We start from the raw sequence: 17,505 nt of genomic DNA on the forward strand, positions 1-17,505 counted from the left end.
GTTCCATAGTGTAATGGTGAGCACACTGGGATCTGAGTTCAAATCTCGGTGGAACCTGATTCCTTGTTGTCCCAGCTGCTGAAAATTTGGGACAAACAAGTGAAAGACACCTGGTGCTGGTGGGCAGTTTTGTTGCCTTTGTCATTGATGCTTGATCTACAAGTCTAGTTATCCAATCGTGTGCTCAACCATCAGTTATCTGTTACAAAATGTTGTAAACGGCTGTCTTGCTCTTTTTGCTTCGTTGCTTTTAACCTCGAATTACCCGCACACATTCAGTTGTAGTAAAGGCAGGATCGGGTCTTTTATTTAAACATTCATACCAAACAAACCAAGTATGAAAGTTACTGAGAACACTTCACAAAGGCAGCTTGCTTCGATTTCCGTGGCTGCTTGAGACACACACCTTCTGAATGTCCACTGTCTCTGGTGTCTGCGTGTGTGAGTCTCATCTTTATACTATTATTTCTTTACATTTAGACAATCACAGCTAACTGCTTTGTGAATTGTTTAACATTCAGACTTAATATTGCTTGTTTAACCTACAGATGTCATTAAATAGTAACAAAGGTACAATCAAATATTTAACATACAGACAATGACCAATTACTCATTTCAATGGCTGAAGGCACCACATTGTCTAACAGTCTATTTCGATCCAAACTTCAATCTTCCTGTTTTTTAATTCAAACTTCAGACCACGTGCTGAAGCAAAGAGTTCAGCAATGCGGGACTGTGCTCCCACATTCCCCCACTTCTTCTCCTCGCCTCTCTGCAGGTCTTATCTGGGTAACATACATTTGCATGCTGGCTCGAGCTCGTTCAACAGCATTGTCCAGTTGTTGTCCTTGTTTTCTGACACAACATCCACAGTAAACCAAAATGACCAGCACGACCAGCTGAACCAGCACCAGCATAAGGACAGGGTGTATCATTGTGTTCATCACACCTGTTGCCGTCGGGCTCCATCCCAACAATGACTCCCCCCAACTCACATGTTCAATCTGGTCCAAAGTTGTGTGCACGTTCTCGATTTCCGCAGTGTGATGGTTAATGTCCACAACGATTGCTTGATTCAAACTCTGTAGCTGTTGAAATGTTGTATTCCATTTCCGTATATCCTTCTTCCAAATAGCAGCACGCTTCGGGTCAAAGTAGGGTTCTTGTAGATTCAGATTCTCAGGATGCCATTTTAAAGTCCTTTAGTCTGTGATCACCATATCCATTTTTACCTAAAAGTCAGTTTTCAATTTTTGATGTTTCTAATTGAATTCCATGCTGTTTACATTCTTAAATGTAAACTCACAATCGGTGTCTTCGACTAAGTCTGTTACCCTCTGCACAGGTTTTAACAATTTCCTCTGCTTTGTGCGAGAAGTGTAACAACATGCAGTAAAGGATGACGGAAATGCTATTTAGTCAGTCGAGAGACCCAGTCCTTCTCTCAGTTCACCCTTCGGAACTGCTGTAATTCACTCTCTCGACATTTGCAACGATCCAACTTCTATTTCGCATCCTTCAAGATCATGTATGTAACTCCCACATTTGAGCTTTTCACTGAACATCTCATCAGTTCTGAGACAGCCCATTCCTGCAGACACTATAAATGTTTCTGAACAAGCTTCTCCCACTGCTTTCATCTCTGACTGTTCAGTAACTGCTCCTCGTGTATCTGGGGTGTTGGGGAACTGTCTCTGAAGAGGGAAATCCCCTTCCTGAGTGAGTAACAAAGATTGCAGCTATTATTCTACCAAGCATGAGACCGGGAAGTTGTTTCAAAACCGACTCCCGTTCCCCAGTGATTCCCTAAAGCTCACAGAACCATGTGAACCCTCGGTTTCTCTGATATGTTCCCAGACTGTCACCATCCCAGAATATTACACCACCAATGGGCAAACTTATTAAGATCCTGAAGGTGTGCGGGTCCCACTTCACTAAGGATAGCTCTCATGTCCTGTAACTTTACCCCTCCTCGCTCATACCAGGAAACCCCAAAACCACTTAAGGTCGTGTTCCCTTCACGAGCTCCACAGGGAGTAGAGGAATCATGATCCTGCTCTGGCCTTGTCCGCTCGAGCGTGCTTCCCCCACTCTCCACATTACCGGAAGGTCGTGTGTAATGTTGTGGGGTGTTAAGCGGCTGAGTAACCAAAGAGGCATTTACGTGCTCCGCCTCCGATCCTAACGTTGCCACGTGAACCACACGGGTTCGAGGCTCCGAAGTAAGAGAAGACAAAGGAGCTGTGGATGGGAACGGTGGGCATTTTCCCTGTCCCTTAATTCCCTTTTCAACTCACAGACCCGGGGAATCCTCCGAATACCACCCAGCTTTATCAATTGATGTCTCCGTGGGCAACCTAATAACACCATCTGCTGCAGCTTAGATATTCCTTTCTCTCGATCTTGATTACGCTTCTGTTCATCAGCAAGATGCTGATCCAGTGTCAGAACAGTCCTGGCTGCCCCGAGTGCCTGAAATCACCAATTTTCTACTTCTTTACTCACTGCTGTTAGCTGCTCTCTGCGTTCTGAGACTTCCCTATCTCGAGCCTCAGCCTCTTCTCGTAACATTTGAATCCCCAGCATGAGACACTGCAACACGAACGCTTTTCTCTTTTTATCACTTTTTAACCCAAACACTTTAATCTTTTTTAATTGGACACTCTTCACTAAGGACTGCCGTGTCTCTCTCCATCCTCCTGTCACTGTTTCCTGTCTTATCCCATAAGTTCCCCCTTTCGACTCAATACATTCATTAAGAAATGACTGGAGCTCAACTGGAATATCCCCTGAGCCTCCCATTACTAACTGAAGATCCGTTTAATCACGATAACTAAGAGAATGCTCACCCCTCGAACTGATGTGTGGGAAACACTTATCCCAACAACTCAGCCAACTTTCTGCTTCATGTCGGGGACTTCGAATAAGCCAACGAAATTTTGAAAATCACTAAAATGTTGTAAACGGCTGTCTTGCTCTTTTCGCTTCGTTGCTTTTAATATCGAATTACCCGCACGCACTCCGTTGTAGTAAAGGCAGGATCGGGTCTTTTATTTAAACATTCATACTAAACAAACCAAGTATGAAAGTTACTGAGAACACTTCACAAAGGCAGCTTGCTTCGATTTCCGTGGCTGCTTGAGACGCACACCTTCCGAATGTCCAGTGTCTCTGCTGTCTGTGTCTCTGCAGTCCATAAAAGTCTCATCTTTATACTGAAAAAGCCTTTGAACTCTTATTCTTTCCATTTAGACAATCCTGACTAACTGCTTTCTGAATCTTTTAACAGACAGACTTAATGTTGCTTGTTTAACCTGCAGATGTCATTAAATAGTAACAAGGTTACACTCAAATACTTAACATACAGACATCATCAAATCGTTTCGTCCTGAGTTTCCATTATTCCCACCGTAACAAGGTACTCAAATATTTAACATCCAGACAATGACCAGTTACACATCTCACTGGCTGGAAGGCACAACATTGTCTAACAGTCTCTTTACCATCCAAACTTCAATCTTCCTGTTATTTAATCCAAACTTCAGACTGCGTGCTGAAGCAAAGAGTTCAGCAATGCGGGACTGTGCTAACACAGAGCACAGGATTTGACAACTGGACTTGGAGATCAAGCATCAATGACAAAGGCAACAAAACTGCCCACCAGCACCAGGTGTCTCTCACTTGCTTGTCCCAAATTTTTAGCAGCTGCGACAGCAAGCATTCAGTTTCCACCGAGATTTAAACTCAGATCGCTGGATTCATGTCCAGAGTGCTCACCATTACACCATGGAACCAACGATGCCAAATTCTTTGAAACATTTCTCAAAAACAAGATCATCTCCAACATTACACTTTGGCTCGGCCTTTTCTCATCCACACCGTCAGTTTCCCCACTTTACGCTCTGCTAATTATCGATGCAGAGCAATTCACACAGATACCGTCGAGGCTATGGGTTCTCAAGAAGCTTTTTCTGTTTCATACTGTTCATCACAGCTTGTACTTCAGTCTTGCCAGGTAAAAAGTGCGTTGGCATTGCAATGCATTAATGCAAAATACTTGGCATGAAAAGAAAATGCAATTTTTTATTGAGTGCAAAACATGCAGTGCCTGCATTTCAAAAAGCGTTGCTTTTATTCATCCTGCTGAATGCATATTGCACAGATAATCTCAGCACACATTGTGCAGGCAAAGGCAGCATTAGACAACAAACTGATTTCTCCTCCGCTGATTTCTAACAGGTAACTGCTGGTTGAGCACACGATTTGATAACTAGAATTGTAGATCAAGCATCAATGATAAAGGTAACAAAACTGCCCACCAGCACCAGGTGTCTTTCACTTGTTTGTCCAAAATTATTAAATTATTGACTCTCATTCAGTTAGCATTTCTTTAATTATGCAAATGAAGATCATCGGTTAATTAATGATCCATTGAATGCAGGATAACCTTGAACAAAAAGCCCCAACGTGGGGCTTGAACCCGCGAGCCTAAGATTAAGAGTTTCATGCTCTCCCAATTGATCGAGCGGGGCTTCTGCCAAATGCGGGTTTTTGTCGCTGATTGCAGCCAGGCGCCTGTTGGCCCCGCCCCAGATGTTTGAACTTGCTGTTGAGGAACTGCCAGGATCTTCTTGAATGGTGGACCAGGCTCGAGGGGCCAAATGGCCTACTCCGGCTCCTAATCCTTACATGTTTATCATCTCATGACTTTTCACAGGAGAACAAATTGCCCCTGAGCATGCATGAGGAGAAAGCTCCAGAAAATATTCCCGCCCAGTGAGCTTTCGTGTGTGAGGCGAACGTGTTAACCGCTACACTGCGGAAACATCTCCACTTTCAGCACCCGGTCAGACGGAAATGTTAAGCGAGCAGGTGAACTGCAGAATGCCACTTTTAAAGAGTTGGTCGAGGAGTCAAACAATGAGTTTCGCTTCATGATTAAAAGCAGAAAGTGTCAGACATTGGATTTGAACCCACTCCTCCACATGCAATTGTAATCCAAACACAGCACCTTTGAACGCTCAGCCATCCTGACTCGGTGCTGCTGTGTTTGGCCCCCTGCAGGTTGATTTTGAACTTTTGTGTCCTGTCACATGAAATAAATGAGGGCAGCAGGCGTATCTCTGCCTGACACCGGGGAAACAGTGAGACAGACCTTGGAGCAAGGGTCTGGTTATTAAGACACAGTAAAGAAAATATTGATTCCGGAATTATCCCAATGGTCAGGAACCCTGACATGATTTCGACAGCAGTATCCTCATCTCGAGTGAGATGTGTTACCGTTGCACCACTAGCTTGACACAACGAATATGAGGTGTTTATCTATATGAACGTTCCTCAAAATAAGGGCTTTAATATCCCCGCCCATTCCCACTCGGAGTCAGAAGCAGCGCTCACTTGCCAGTCACCGTCCGTTTTTTTATTGAACTTTTGTTTTTATTTCACGGGAAAGCATCATGACTGAACCCACTGCCATCTTTTGCACAATGAAAGAAATGCTGACTGAGGGACAGTCGATACTTCAATCATTTCTTCTTTGTTTTGCATGTTAACTGTTAAACCAGATCCCATTTTACACAATTTCTGTCGGGGATTCTTTCAAAATCTTCATTGCTGATGACACCAGGAATCTGGGGTAACTTTTGTCAAATTTAACAGCACCAGTTATTCCTTCCATGCACAGAAAATAGAATCAGTAGTGAAGATAAAATCCCACGGTGCTCATTTTCAGATTCAACACAGTAGGGTTTCAAATAAAGTGAAAGAATTTTACAGTGAAAGGATTTGGAAGTGTTACTTATATTTGTATCTTTAATTAAACTTTGTGGCGTCTGACTCCCGTTCATGCCACTGCTGAATAAGAAAGGAGAGGTTGACGTTGACCAGACTGCACTGCGCCTGATATTTGTGAGCTCATCCTTTATATTCAGTGATTTCTCGCCCTTTGATGGGCTGCAGTGTCGCGGATATCACGTTGACCTCACACGCGAAAGGTCCCCGGTGGATCCGTTTTCTCTCACTCAAAGTTATCTATTTATTGAAGTGGAATAAAGAGCAATGAAGGAATAAGGGAGCCCTTTTGCCAGGAGAATAAATAGCAAATAAAAACAGCAATTGCTGGAAATCTCAGCAGGTCAGGCAGCACTTGCCAGGAGACGAAACTCGCTTCGGATTGTTCCACTCGAGCAACTTTAAACATAATGTTTCCGCCCGGGATTGAACCAGGGACCTTTCGCGTGCAAAGCGAACGTGATAACCAGTACACTACGGAAACCTCTGGCACAGCTGGCACAACAGAGGGGAGCTGACCAGTGAGTTCCCTCTGTGCTGATCGGGAATGTGTTGGCTCACCTAAAACAACTTCTGTCCCACACTGAAAGCTCTCAATCCTTATCCTCCACTGCCCTTTACAGAAATGTCACGGATCACCCAGCCACCGTGTTCACTTCCACATCCTCACAGTGGGGCCACAGAGGCTCCTACCGTCTCCCCGCGATCAGCGAACTCAAAATTAAACCCGGAACACGTGTCCAGCAACGGGCAGGAGAAACAAGACAATCTGTCAGTTCGGTCCGTAACAGAAAGTAATGGGGTTATTCATGGTGATTACAGCAATTGCTAATCGTCTCACAGACCTCAATTATTTTTATTTGACGAATTGATCGAGTATCGTTACCAGGTTAGTGCGCCGGATCTTAACCCCTCGACCACCAGGGAACAGCTACGATGCATGTAGATATATTTATATATATTTATATATGACCGTGAATATCAACGGCTAGCTGCCTAGACCTCAGGACGCAACGGTAGCACGTCTAAATTTAAGTGAGAGAAATTCTTTTCGACAGTGAAACCCATTTCATCGTTTGTTCCCTTTTAAACACGAGAAACTGAGACGAGGAATAAATAGAGAAATCAAAGCACAACGATATAGACAAGAGGAAGAGAGAAGGGGAAATACTGTCCCCACCCAGAACTAATGCAGAAACTCCTCTGCTGCGCTCGGGGTGGCCACCCACAGCCTGGATATACTAACGTCCCAACAGCTCATTGACTGTCAGAGTGGGACCGTGCGGCGCTTCAGAAGACAGGTCGAAAAAGCAAAGTCACTGATTCGGTCTCATGTGCTCCGGCTACAAAGAATAGATACACACAATAACATGCTTTTATAATGGTTACACATTATCGCCATTCTTGTCAAGCAGTCGTTTCGTTGGTCCAGGGATATGATTCTCACTTCAGGGTTGTTAATGGCAATTTGCGAGAGATTCCACGTTCAGATACCGAATGAGGCCTTTCAATTTGCATAGAACTTATGCAAACAAGTGTTGTGTATGTAAACCTGCAAATACCTTGTTTAACCACCAGAGGGCTCATCCCCTGGAGTCCCAACAGATCCCACAATCCCTTGGGAGCACTTGTACTTAAGGAGGCCTCACAGGCTGGAGAAACACTCTGGAGACCTGCAATAAAAGACTAAGGTCACAAATTACTTTGAGTTCACAGTATCTGGTCAGACTCTTTATTCATGCACTACATCTGGTGATGAGATACAGATGACGAACCCCACCGCAACGATGCAGAGAGCAATGGGCATCCTGGAGAAATTTTCGGAGGGAGATGATTGGGAAACCTTAGTGGAGCGACTCGACCAATACTTCGTGGCCAGCGAGCTGGAAGGAGAAGCGAATGCTGCCAAAGGAAGGGCGATTCACCTCACTGTTTGTGCGGCACCATCTTATGGCCTCATACTAAAGCTGCTTGCTCCAGCGAAACGCACAGAGAAATCGTATGTTGATTTGTGCACACTGGTCCGGGAGCATCTTAACCTGAAGGAAAGCGTTCTGATGGCGAGGTTCCGGTTCGACATGTGCAAAAGTTCTGAAGGCCAGGAAGTGGCGAGCTATGTCGTCGTTCAAAGACACCTTGCAGGCATTTGGAATTTGTAGGACATTTGGAGCACATGATCAGGGACTTCTTTGTACTTCGCATTGGCCATGAAGTAATACTTCGTAAACTAATTTTGACAGTCGAGACCCCAACCTTGAGTAAAGCCATAGCGATAGCCCAAGCGTTTATCGCCACCAGTGACAATACCAAACAAATCTCTCAGCACACGAGTGCTGTACAAATATTGTGAACAAAGTAATGTTGTTTTCAAATCGTTACGTACAGGGCAGGCCTCACATGCCTGTAGCTGTACGTCTGCAGATGTCTCAGAGTCCACCATCAAGAGTGATGAATGCTACGCCATTAACATCTTGTTGGCGCTGCGGGGGTGATCATCGTTTCCAATCATGCCGCTTCAAAGGATACGTTTGCAAGGGCTGTGGAACAATGGGACACCTGCAACGAATGTGCAGGCAAGCTGCAAACCCTGCTGATCCTGCAAACCTCTATGTTGCAGAGGAGGGCAGATCCACGGCAGATCACAATGAACCAGAGCATCAGACCGAGGAGGTAGAGGTATATGGGGTGCATACATTTACCACAAAGTGCCCCCGATAATGTTGAAGGTTGAATTAAATGGACTCCCGGTGTCAATGGAGCGAGACATGGGCGCGAGCCAGTCCATTATGAGCAGAAAGACTTTCGATAAATTGAGGTGCAGCAAGGCCTCAAGGCCAGTCCTGACTTCCATTCGCACTAAACTGAGACCTTACACAAATGAACTGATTCCCGTAATCGGCAGTGCTACTGTAAAGGTCTCCTACGATGGAGCGATACACAAGTTACCACTCTGGGTGGTACCGGGCGATGGCCCCACGCTGCTCGGCAGGAGCTGGCTGGGGAATATACGCTGGAACTGGAATGACATCCGGGTGCTCTCGCCCGTCAACAACATTTCGTCTGCCCAGATCTTAAACAAATTCCCCTCGTTGTTCGAACCAGGCATCATGAAGGTCCAAAGAGCAAAAGTGCAGATCCACCTAATTCCCCGGGGCGCGACCTATCCATCACAAGCGAGAGCAGTACCGTACATGATGAGAGAGAGGGTGGAGATCGACCTGGACAGGCTGCAACGAGAGGGCATCATTTTGCCGATCGAATTGAACGAGCGGACCAGTCCGATTGTTCCAGTCCTCAAGGGAGAGGGCACCGTCATATTCTGTGGTGATTACAAAGTAATTATCAAATGTTTCTCCCTTCGGGATCAATACCCACTACCAAAGGCAGACAACCTTTTTGCGACGCTGGCGGAGGAAAGACGTTCACGAAGCTGGACTTGACCTCAGCCTACATGACGCAGGAGCTGGAGGAATCATCGAAGGGCCTCACCTGCATCAACACGCACAAATCTCTCTTCATTCACAACAGATGCCCATTTGGGATTCGATCAGCCAGCGAATTCCAGAGAAACATGGAAAGCTTACTGAATTCGGTCCCACGCACCGTGGTCTTCCAGGACAACATCTTGGTTACAGGTCGGGACACAGATGAGCATCTGCAGAACCTGGAGGAGGTTCTTAGTCGGCTTAATCGCGTGGGGCAAAGGTTAAAATGCTCGAAGTGCATTGTCCTGGCGCCTGAAGTGGAGTTCCTGTGGAGAAGAATTGCGGCGGACGGCATCAGGCCCACCGATTCGTAGATGGAGGCAATCGACAACGCACCGAGGCCACAGAACGTGACGGAGCTGCGGTCGTTTCCAGGAATCCTGAACTACTTTCGTATCTTCTTACCGTGTCTCAGAACACTGTTCGAACCACTGCACGCTTTACTGCATAAAGACAATGAATGGGTATGGGGTAAAAGCCAAGAAAATGCCGTTGTAAAAGCTAGAAAACTGTTATGCTCAACCAAATTGCTTGTGCTGTATGATGCATGTAAGCCTTTGGTGCTAACATGTGATGCGTCGTCATACGATGTTGAGTGTGTATTGCATCAAGCTCATGAATCTGGGAAATTGCAACGCGTTACTTATACATCCAGGAGTCTGTCTAAGGCTGAGAGGGCCTACAGCATGATCAAAAAAGAAGTGTTAGCATGTGTTTATGGAGTAAAAAAAATGCACCAATATCTGTTTGGGCTCAAATTTGAATTGGAAACTGACCATAAGCCACTTTTATCCCTCTTTTCTGAAAGTAAGGGGATAAATACAGATGCATCGGTCCGCATCCAGAGATGGGCGCCCACATTGTCCGCATACAACTACGCCATCCGCCACAGACCAGGCACAGAAAACTGTGCCGATGCTCTCAGTAGGCTGCCATTGCCCACCACAGGGGTGGAGATGGCACAGCCCCCAGATTTAGTTATGGTAATGGAAGCTTTCGAGAGTGAGCAATCACCTGTTACCGCCCGACAGATTAGAACCTAGATGAGCCCAGATCCCTCATTGTCCTCAGTAAAAAACTGTGTGCTCCACGAGAGTTGGTCCAGTGTTCCGTTAGAGATGCAGGAAGAAATAAAGCCGTACCAGCGGCGCAGAGATAAAATGTCCATACAGGCAGACTGTATCAAGTAGTGGTGCCAGAAAAGGGAAGGGACACTTTCATTAGTGATCTCCACAGTACCCACCCAGGCATTGTAATGACGAAAGCAATAGCCAGATCCCACGTGTGGTGGCCCAGTATCGATGCGGACTTAGAGTCCTGCGTTCACAGATGTAATACATGCTGGCAGTTGAGCAATGTACCCAGGGAGGCGCTGCTAAGTTTTTGGTCTTGGCCCTCCAAACCGTGGTCTAGGGCACACGTCGACTATGCAGGCCCGCTCTTGGGTAAAATGTTCCTTGTGGTTGTAGATGCGTACTCCAAGTGGATTGAATGTGAGATGATGTCCGCTGCCACCATTGAAAGCTTGCGGATCATGTTTGCCACGCACGGCCTGCCTAACGTTCTTGTCCGTGACAATGGGCTGTGCTTCACCAGTGCTGAGTTCAAAGAGTTCATGACACGCAATGGGATCAAACATGTCACATCTGCCCCGTTTAAACCAACATCCAATGGTCAGACAGAGAGAACAGTGCAGCAATCAAGCAGAGCTTGAAGAGGGTAACTGAGGGCTCACTGCAGAGTCACCTATCCCGAGTCCTGCTTAGTTACCGCACAAGACCCCACTCGCTCACTGGCGTTCCCTCCGTGGAACTGCTCATGAAAAGGGCACTAAAGGCAAGGCTCTCGTTAGACCACCCTGATCTACACAAACAGGTAGAGAGCAGGCGGCTTCAAGAGAATACATATCATGATGAAGCAAATGTGTCACGCGAAATCGAGATTAATTGTCCTGTATTTATGTTGAACTATGGACAAGGTCCCAAGTTGCTTCCCAGCACTGTCGTGGCCAAAGAGGAAAGGAGGGTGTTCCTGGTCAAACTTGCATATGGACTCACCTGCAGAAAACACTTGGACCAAACCAAACTCAGATTCACGGACTATCCAGAACAACCCACAATAGACTCTACCTTTTTCGCTCCTCCAACACACACACAAGTGGCACTCAACCCAGCGGTTGACCACGAAGCAGAACCCATCACCCGCAGCAGCCCAGCAGGACTCACCACGCCCAGCAGGCCAGCGAGGGCCCAACAAATGACTCACCAAAACCAGCATTTGCACCGAGAAGTTCAACCAGGGAAAGGAAGGCCACAGATTGACTCAAATTGTAAATAGTTACACTACTGACTTTGGGGAGGCTGGGGGGAGCGGTGCGGGGGGAGTGTTGTTACATATGTAAACCTGTAAATACCTTGTTTAACCATCAGAGGGCTCATCCACTGGAGTCCCAAGGGATCCCACAATCCCTTGGGAGCACTGTACACCAGGAGGCCTCACAGGTTGGAGAGGCACACTGGAGACTTGTAATAAAGGACGACGGTCACACCTTACTTTCAGTTTGCAGTATCTGGTCAGATTCATTATTCAAGACATAACACTCTGTATTTAGGAGACAGGTTTAAAATGTTTATTGCTCATGTGACAAGGAATCTGGGGTGAGTTTTGTTCAATTTATTTCACAGCAAAAATAGTCTCAAAAATCACGTTCCGCCCGGGATCCTTTCGCGTGTGAAGCGAACGTGATAACAACGACGCTACGGAAACACTGCGGTTCAAATGATGTTAGGAACATAACCAGATGTTTAAACTTGCTGTCGAGGAACTGCCAGGATCTTCTTCAATAGTGGACCAGGCTTGTGGAGCCGAATGGCCTACTCCGGCCCCTAATCTTTCCATACTTATGATCTTATGACCTTTCACAGGAGAACAAACTCGCCCCTGAGCATGCATGAGGAGAAAGCTACAGAAAACATTCCCGCCCAGTGAGCTTTCACTTGTGAGGCAAACATGTGAACCGCTACACTGCGGAAACATCTCCACTTTCAGCACCAGGTCAGACGGAAATGTGAAGTGAGCAGGTGAACTGCTGAATCCCAGTTTTTTGGAGTGAGTTGTGGTGTCAAACAATGAGTTTCACTTAATGATAAAAAGTAAGAAATGTCAGATTCAAATCAACACCTCCAGAGGAGACTGCGAACGGAACACAGCACATTAGACCGCTCGGACATCCTGACTATTGAGTGCTGGGTGTGGCCACCTGCAGGTTGATTTTGAACTGTAGTGTCCTGTCACATGAAATAAATGAGGGCACCAGGCGTATCTCTGCCTGACACCGGGGAAACAGTGAGACAGACTTTGGAGCAAGGGTCTGGTTATTGCCAAACAGCAAAGAAAATATTAATTCTGGAAGAACAATTTCCAAAAATACAGTGACCCCGACGTGATTTGAACACGCAACCTTCTGATCTGGAGTCAGACGCGCTACCATTGCGCCACGACGCCTACGCAGAACGTGTGGGATGTTCGTCTATATGAAGGTTTCACAATACAAGTGACTTTAAAATCCCTGCCCATTCCCACCAGGTATCAGAAGCAGCGCTCAACTGCCAGTCACCTTATGTTTTTTTCTGAAACATTTGTGTTGCTTTCACGGGAAAGCATCATTAATTAACCCCTCACCTTCTTTTGCACAATGAAAGAAATGCTAACTGAGGGACAGTCGATACATCAATCATTTGTCCTGTGCTTTGGGGAGCGGGCAGGGAAGTGGACCTGAGTCCATGATCGGATCGGCCATGATCGTATTAAATGGCGGAGCAAGCTCGAGGGGCGTGTGGCCGACTCCTGCTCCTATTTCTTATGTTCTTATGTTCTTCTGCATATTAACCCATTTTACACACTGTATTTTAGGATTCTGGTTCAAAACCTTCATTGCCGATAACGCCAGGAATCTGGGGCAACTTTTGTCAAATTTAACAGCACCGGTTATTCCTACCGTGCACAGAAAATAGAATCAGCAGTGAGGATAAAATCCCATGGTGCTCATTTTCAGATTCAATTCAGTAGGATTTCAAATAAAGTGAAAGAATTTTACAGTGAAAAGATTTGGAAGTGTTACTTATATTTGTGTCTTTAATTAAATTTTGTGGCGTCTGACTCCCGTTCATGCCTCTGCTGAATAAGAAAGGAGGGTTTGACGTTGACCAGACTGCACTGACCCTGATATTTGTGATCTCATCCTTTATATTCAGTGGTTTCTCGCCCTTTGATGGGCTGCAGTGTAGCGGATATCACGTTGGCCTCACACACGAAAGGTCCCCGATGGATCCGTTTTCTCTCACTGAAAGTTATCTATTTACTGAAGTGAAATAAAGAGCAATGAAGGAATAAGGGAGCCCTTTTGCCAGGAGAATAAATAGCAAATAAAAACAGCAAATGCTGGAAATCTCAGCAGATCAGGCAGCATTTGCCAGGAGAATAAACTCGCCTCTGATTGTTCCTCTAAAGCAAGTTGAAACATAAAGTTCGTGGCCAGGATTGAACGAGGGCCCTATCTCATGCAAAGAAAACGTGATAACCGCTGTATGACAGAAACCTCTGGCACAACAACCGCAACAAAGGGGAGCTGACCAGTGAGCTCCCTCTGTGCTGATCAGGAATGTGTTGGCTCACCTTAAACAACTTCTGTCCCACACTGAAAGTTCTCAATCCTTCTCCGCTGCCCTTTACAGAAATGTCATGGATCACCCAGCCACCGTGTTCACTTCCACATCCTCACAGTGGGGCCACAGAGGCTCCTACCGTCTCTCCACGGTCAGCGAACTCACACAGTTTGTAAAATTAAACCCGGAACACGTGCCCGGCAAAGGGCAGGAGAAGCCAGATAGTCTGTAAGCTCGGTCTATCACAGAAAGTATAGGTATTCATGGTGATTACAGCAATTATTAATTCTTTGAGGATGTAATGAACAGGGTGGATAAAGGGGAACCCGTGGATGTGATATATTTTGACTTCGAGAAGGCATTTTGACAAGGTGCCACATAAAAGGTTACTGCACAAGATAAAAGTTCACGGGGTTGGCGGTAATATATTAGCATGGATGGAGGATTGGCTAACTAACAGAATACAGAGAGTCGGGATAAATGGTTTTTTCTCGGTTTGACAATCAGTAATTAGTTGGATGCCGCAGGGATCGATGCTGGGGCCCCAACTATTTACAATCTATATTAATGACTTGGGTAAAGGGATCGAGTGTAACATTGCCAAGTATGCTGATGATACAAAGATGGGAGGAAAAGCAATGTGTGAAGAGGATACAAAAAATCATCAAAAGGACATAAACAGGCGAAGTGAGGTGAGCAAAAATTTGGCAGATGGAGTACAATGTTGGAAAGTGTGAGGTTATGAACATTGGTAGAAAAAATCAAAGAGCAAGTTATTATTTAAGTGGAGAAAGATTGCAAAGTGCTACAGTACAGTGGGACCTGGGGTAATTTTGCATGAAGCACAAAAGGTTAGTATGCAGGTACAGCAAGTGATAAGAACATAACATAAGAAATAGGAGCAGGATAGGCTATACGGCCCCTCGAGCCTGCTCCTCCATTTAATACGATCATGGCTGATCCGAACATGGCATCAGGTCCACTTCTCTGCCCGCTCCCCATAACCGCTTATTCCCTTATCAGTTAAGAAACTGTCTATCTCTGTCTTAAATTAAATTTATGATCAGGAAAGCCAATGGAATCTTGGCCTTTATTGCAAAGGGGATGGAGTATAAAAGCAGGGAAGTCTTGCTGCAGTTATACAGGGTATTGGTGAGGCCACACCTGGAATACTGCGTGCAGTTTTGGTTTCCATATTTACGAAAGGATATACTTGCTTTGGAGGCAGTTCAGAGAAGGTTCACTAGGTTGATTCCGGAGATGAGGGGGTTGACTTATGAGGAAAGGTTGAATAGGTTGGGCCTCTACTCATTGGAATTCAGAAGAATGAGAGGTGATCTTATCGAAACTTATAAGATTATGAAGGTGCTTGACAAGATGGATGCAGAGAGGATGTTTCCACTGTTCGGGGAGACTAGAACTAGGAGGCATAATCTTAGAATAAGGGGCCGCCCATTGAAAACTGAGATGAGGAGAACTTTCTTCTCTCAGAGGGTTGTAAATCTGTGGAATTCGCTGTCCCAGAGAGCTGTGGAAGCTGGGTCGTTGAATAAATTTAAGACAGATATAGACAATTTCTTAAACGATAAGGGAATAAGGGGTTATGTGGAGCGGGCATGTAAGTGGACCCATTCCATGATCGGAGCAGCCATGATCGTATTAAATGGCGGAGCAGGCTCGAGGGGCCGTATGACCGACTCCTGCTCCTATTTTTTATGTTCTTATGTTCTTATGTCCCTTTGTTCCTCTACACTTCTCAGTGTCCTACCATTTAATGTGTGTTCCCTTTCCTTGTTAGCCCTCCCAAAATGCATGACCTCACACTTCTCCAGATTAAACTCCATTTGCCACTGTTCTGCCCACCTGACCAGTTGATTGATTTCCTCCTGCATTCCGCAGCTTTCTTCTTCATTATTAACCACACTGCAGATTTTAGTATCATCTGCAAACTTCTCAATCATAACCACTATATTCAAATGTCGATCATTGATGTAAATCACAAAAAGCAAGGGTCCTAGTACTGAGCCCTGTGGAACCCCACTGGAAACATCTTTCCAGTCTCAAAAACACCCACCAACCATTACCCTTTGCTTCATACCTCCGATCCAGTTTTGGATCCAACTTGCCACTTTGCCCTGGATTCCATGGGCTTTTACTTTTGTGACCAGTCTGCCATGTGGGACCTTATCAAAAGCTTTGCTACAATCCATACACACTACATCATATGCTTTGCCTTCATCGACCCTCCTGGTTACCTTCCCAAAAAATTAAATCAAGTTAGTCAGACACGACCTTCCCTTAACAAATCCGTACTGACTGTCGTTGATTAATCCGTGTCTTTCTAAGTGAAGATTTATCCTGTCCTTTAGGTTTTTTCCAATAATTTACCCACCACCGAGGTTAGGCTGACTGGCCTGTAATTACTCGGTCTCTCCCTTTCTTCCTTCTTAAACAAAGGTACAACGTTAGCAGCCCTCCAGTCCTCTGGCACCACACCTGAAGCCAGAGAGGATTGGAAAATGATGGTCAAAGCCTCTGCTATTTCCTCTTTTGCTTCACTTAACAGCCTGGGATGCATTTCATCTGGGCCTGGGGATATCCACTTTCATAGCTGCTAAACCTCTTAATACCTCATCTCTCACTATGTTTATTTCATCTAATATTTCACACTTCTTCTCCTTGATAGTAGTGTCTGCATCGCCCCTCTCTTTTGTGAAAACAGACGAAAGTATTCATTCAGAACCATCCCCACATCTTCTGCCTCCACACACCGATTACCCTCATGGTATCTAATAGACCCACCCTTTCTTTAGTTATCCATTGCTCTTAATATATTTCTAAAACATATGCTGGCGAAATAAAGAGCTGATGTTGAATTGAGACCTACTCGACTCGACTCTTTAGAAGAACCAGAGGTGCTCTCGGTCGAAAAGCAACTGAGACAGTGCGGGCACATTTCACCCGGACGAGGTCCGGTCTTTGAAGTGCTACATCAACAGTCCCTCTCTTTTGTGAAAAAGAGGCAAAGTATCGATTAAGAATCATAGCCACGTCTTCTGCCTTCACACACCGATTTCCTTTGTGGTCTCTAATAGGCTCCACTCTTTCTCTAGTTATCCTCTTACACTTAATGTCTTTGTGTTTGTGTTTTTCCTGATTTTACTTGTCAACATTTTTTCATGCTCTCTCTTTGCCTTCCTGATATATTTTTTAATTGCATCCCTGCACTTCTTATATTCCTTTAGAGTTTCTGCACTTGGTGGTCTCACAATTGTACAGTTGTAGCAGGATTTCCCTGCTTTTATACTCCATCCCCCTTGTAATTAAGAGTAACATTCCATTTGCCTTCCTAATTACTTGCTGTACCTGCATACTAACCTTTTGTGTTTCATGTACAAGGACCCCCAGGTCCCTCTGCACCGCAGCATTTCGTAATCTCTCCCCATTTAAATAATTATTTGCTTTTTTATTATTGCTACCACAGTGGATAACCTCATATTTCCCACATTATACTCCATCTGACAAATTTCTGCCCACCCACTGAGCCTATCAATATCGCTTTGCAG

At 45.3% G+C, this 17,505-nt stretch overlaps 2 non-coding genes across 2 annotated transcripts; both read right to left on the minus strand.

Moving 5' to 3' along the window:
- Positions 1 to 6,201: 6,201 nt before the first annotated feature.
- On the minus strand, positions 6,202 to 6,274 carry trnaa-ugc (transfer RNA alanine (anticodon UGC)). Its single transcript has one exon. It is a non-coding gene; the product is annotated as a tRNA-Ala (tRNA).
- Positions 6,275 to 12,707: 6,433 nt separating this feature from the next.
- trnaw-cca (transfer RNA tryptophan (anticodon CCA)) lies at positions 12,708 to 12,779 on the minus strand. Its single transcript has one exon. It is a non-coding gene; the product is annotated as a tRNA-Trp (tRNA).
- Positions 12,780 to 17,505: the final 4,726 nt, after the last annotated feature.

The sequence above is a fragment of the Pristiophorus japonicus genome, unplaced genomic scaffold, assembly GCF_044704955.1.
Source record: "Pristiophorus japonicus isolate sPriJap1 unplaced genomic scaffold, sPriJap1.hap1 HAP1_SCAFFOLD_52, whole genome shotgun sequence".
NCBI classification, from domain to species: domain Eukaryota; kingdom Metazoa; phylum Chordata; class Chondrichthyes; family Pristiophoridae; genus Pristiophorus; species Pristiophorus japonicus.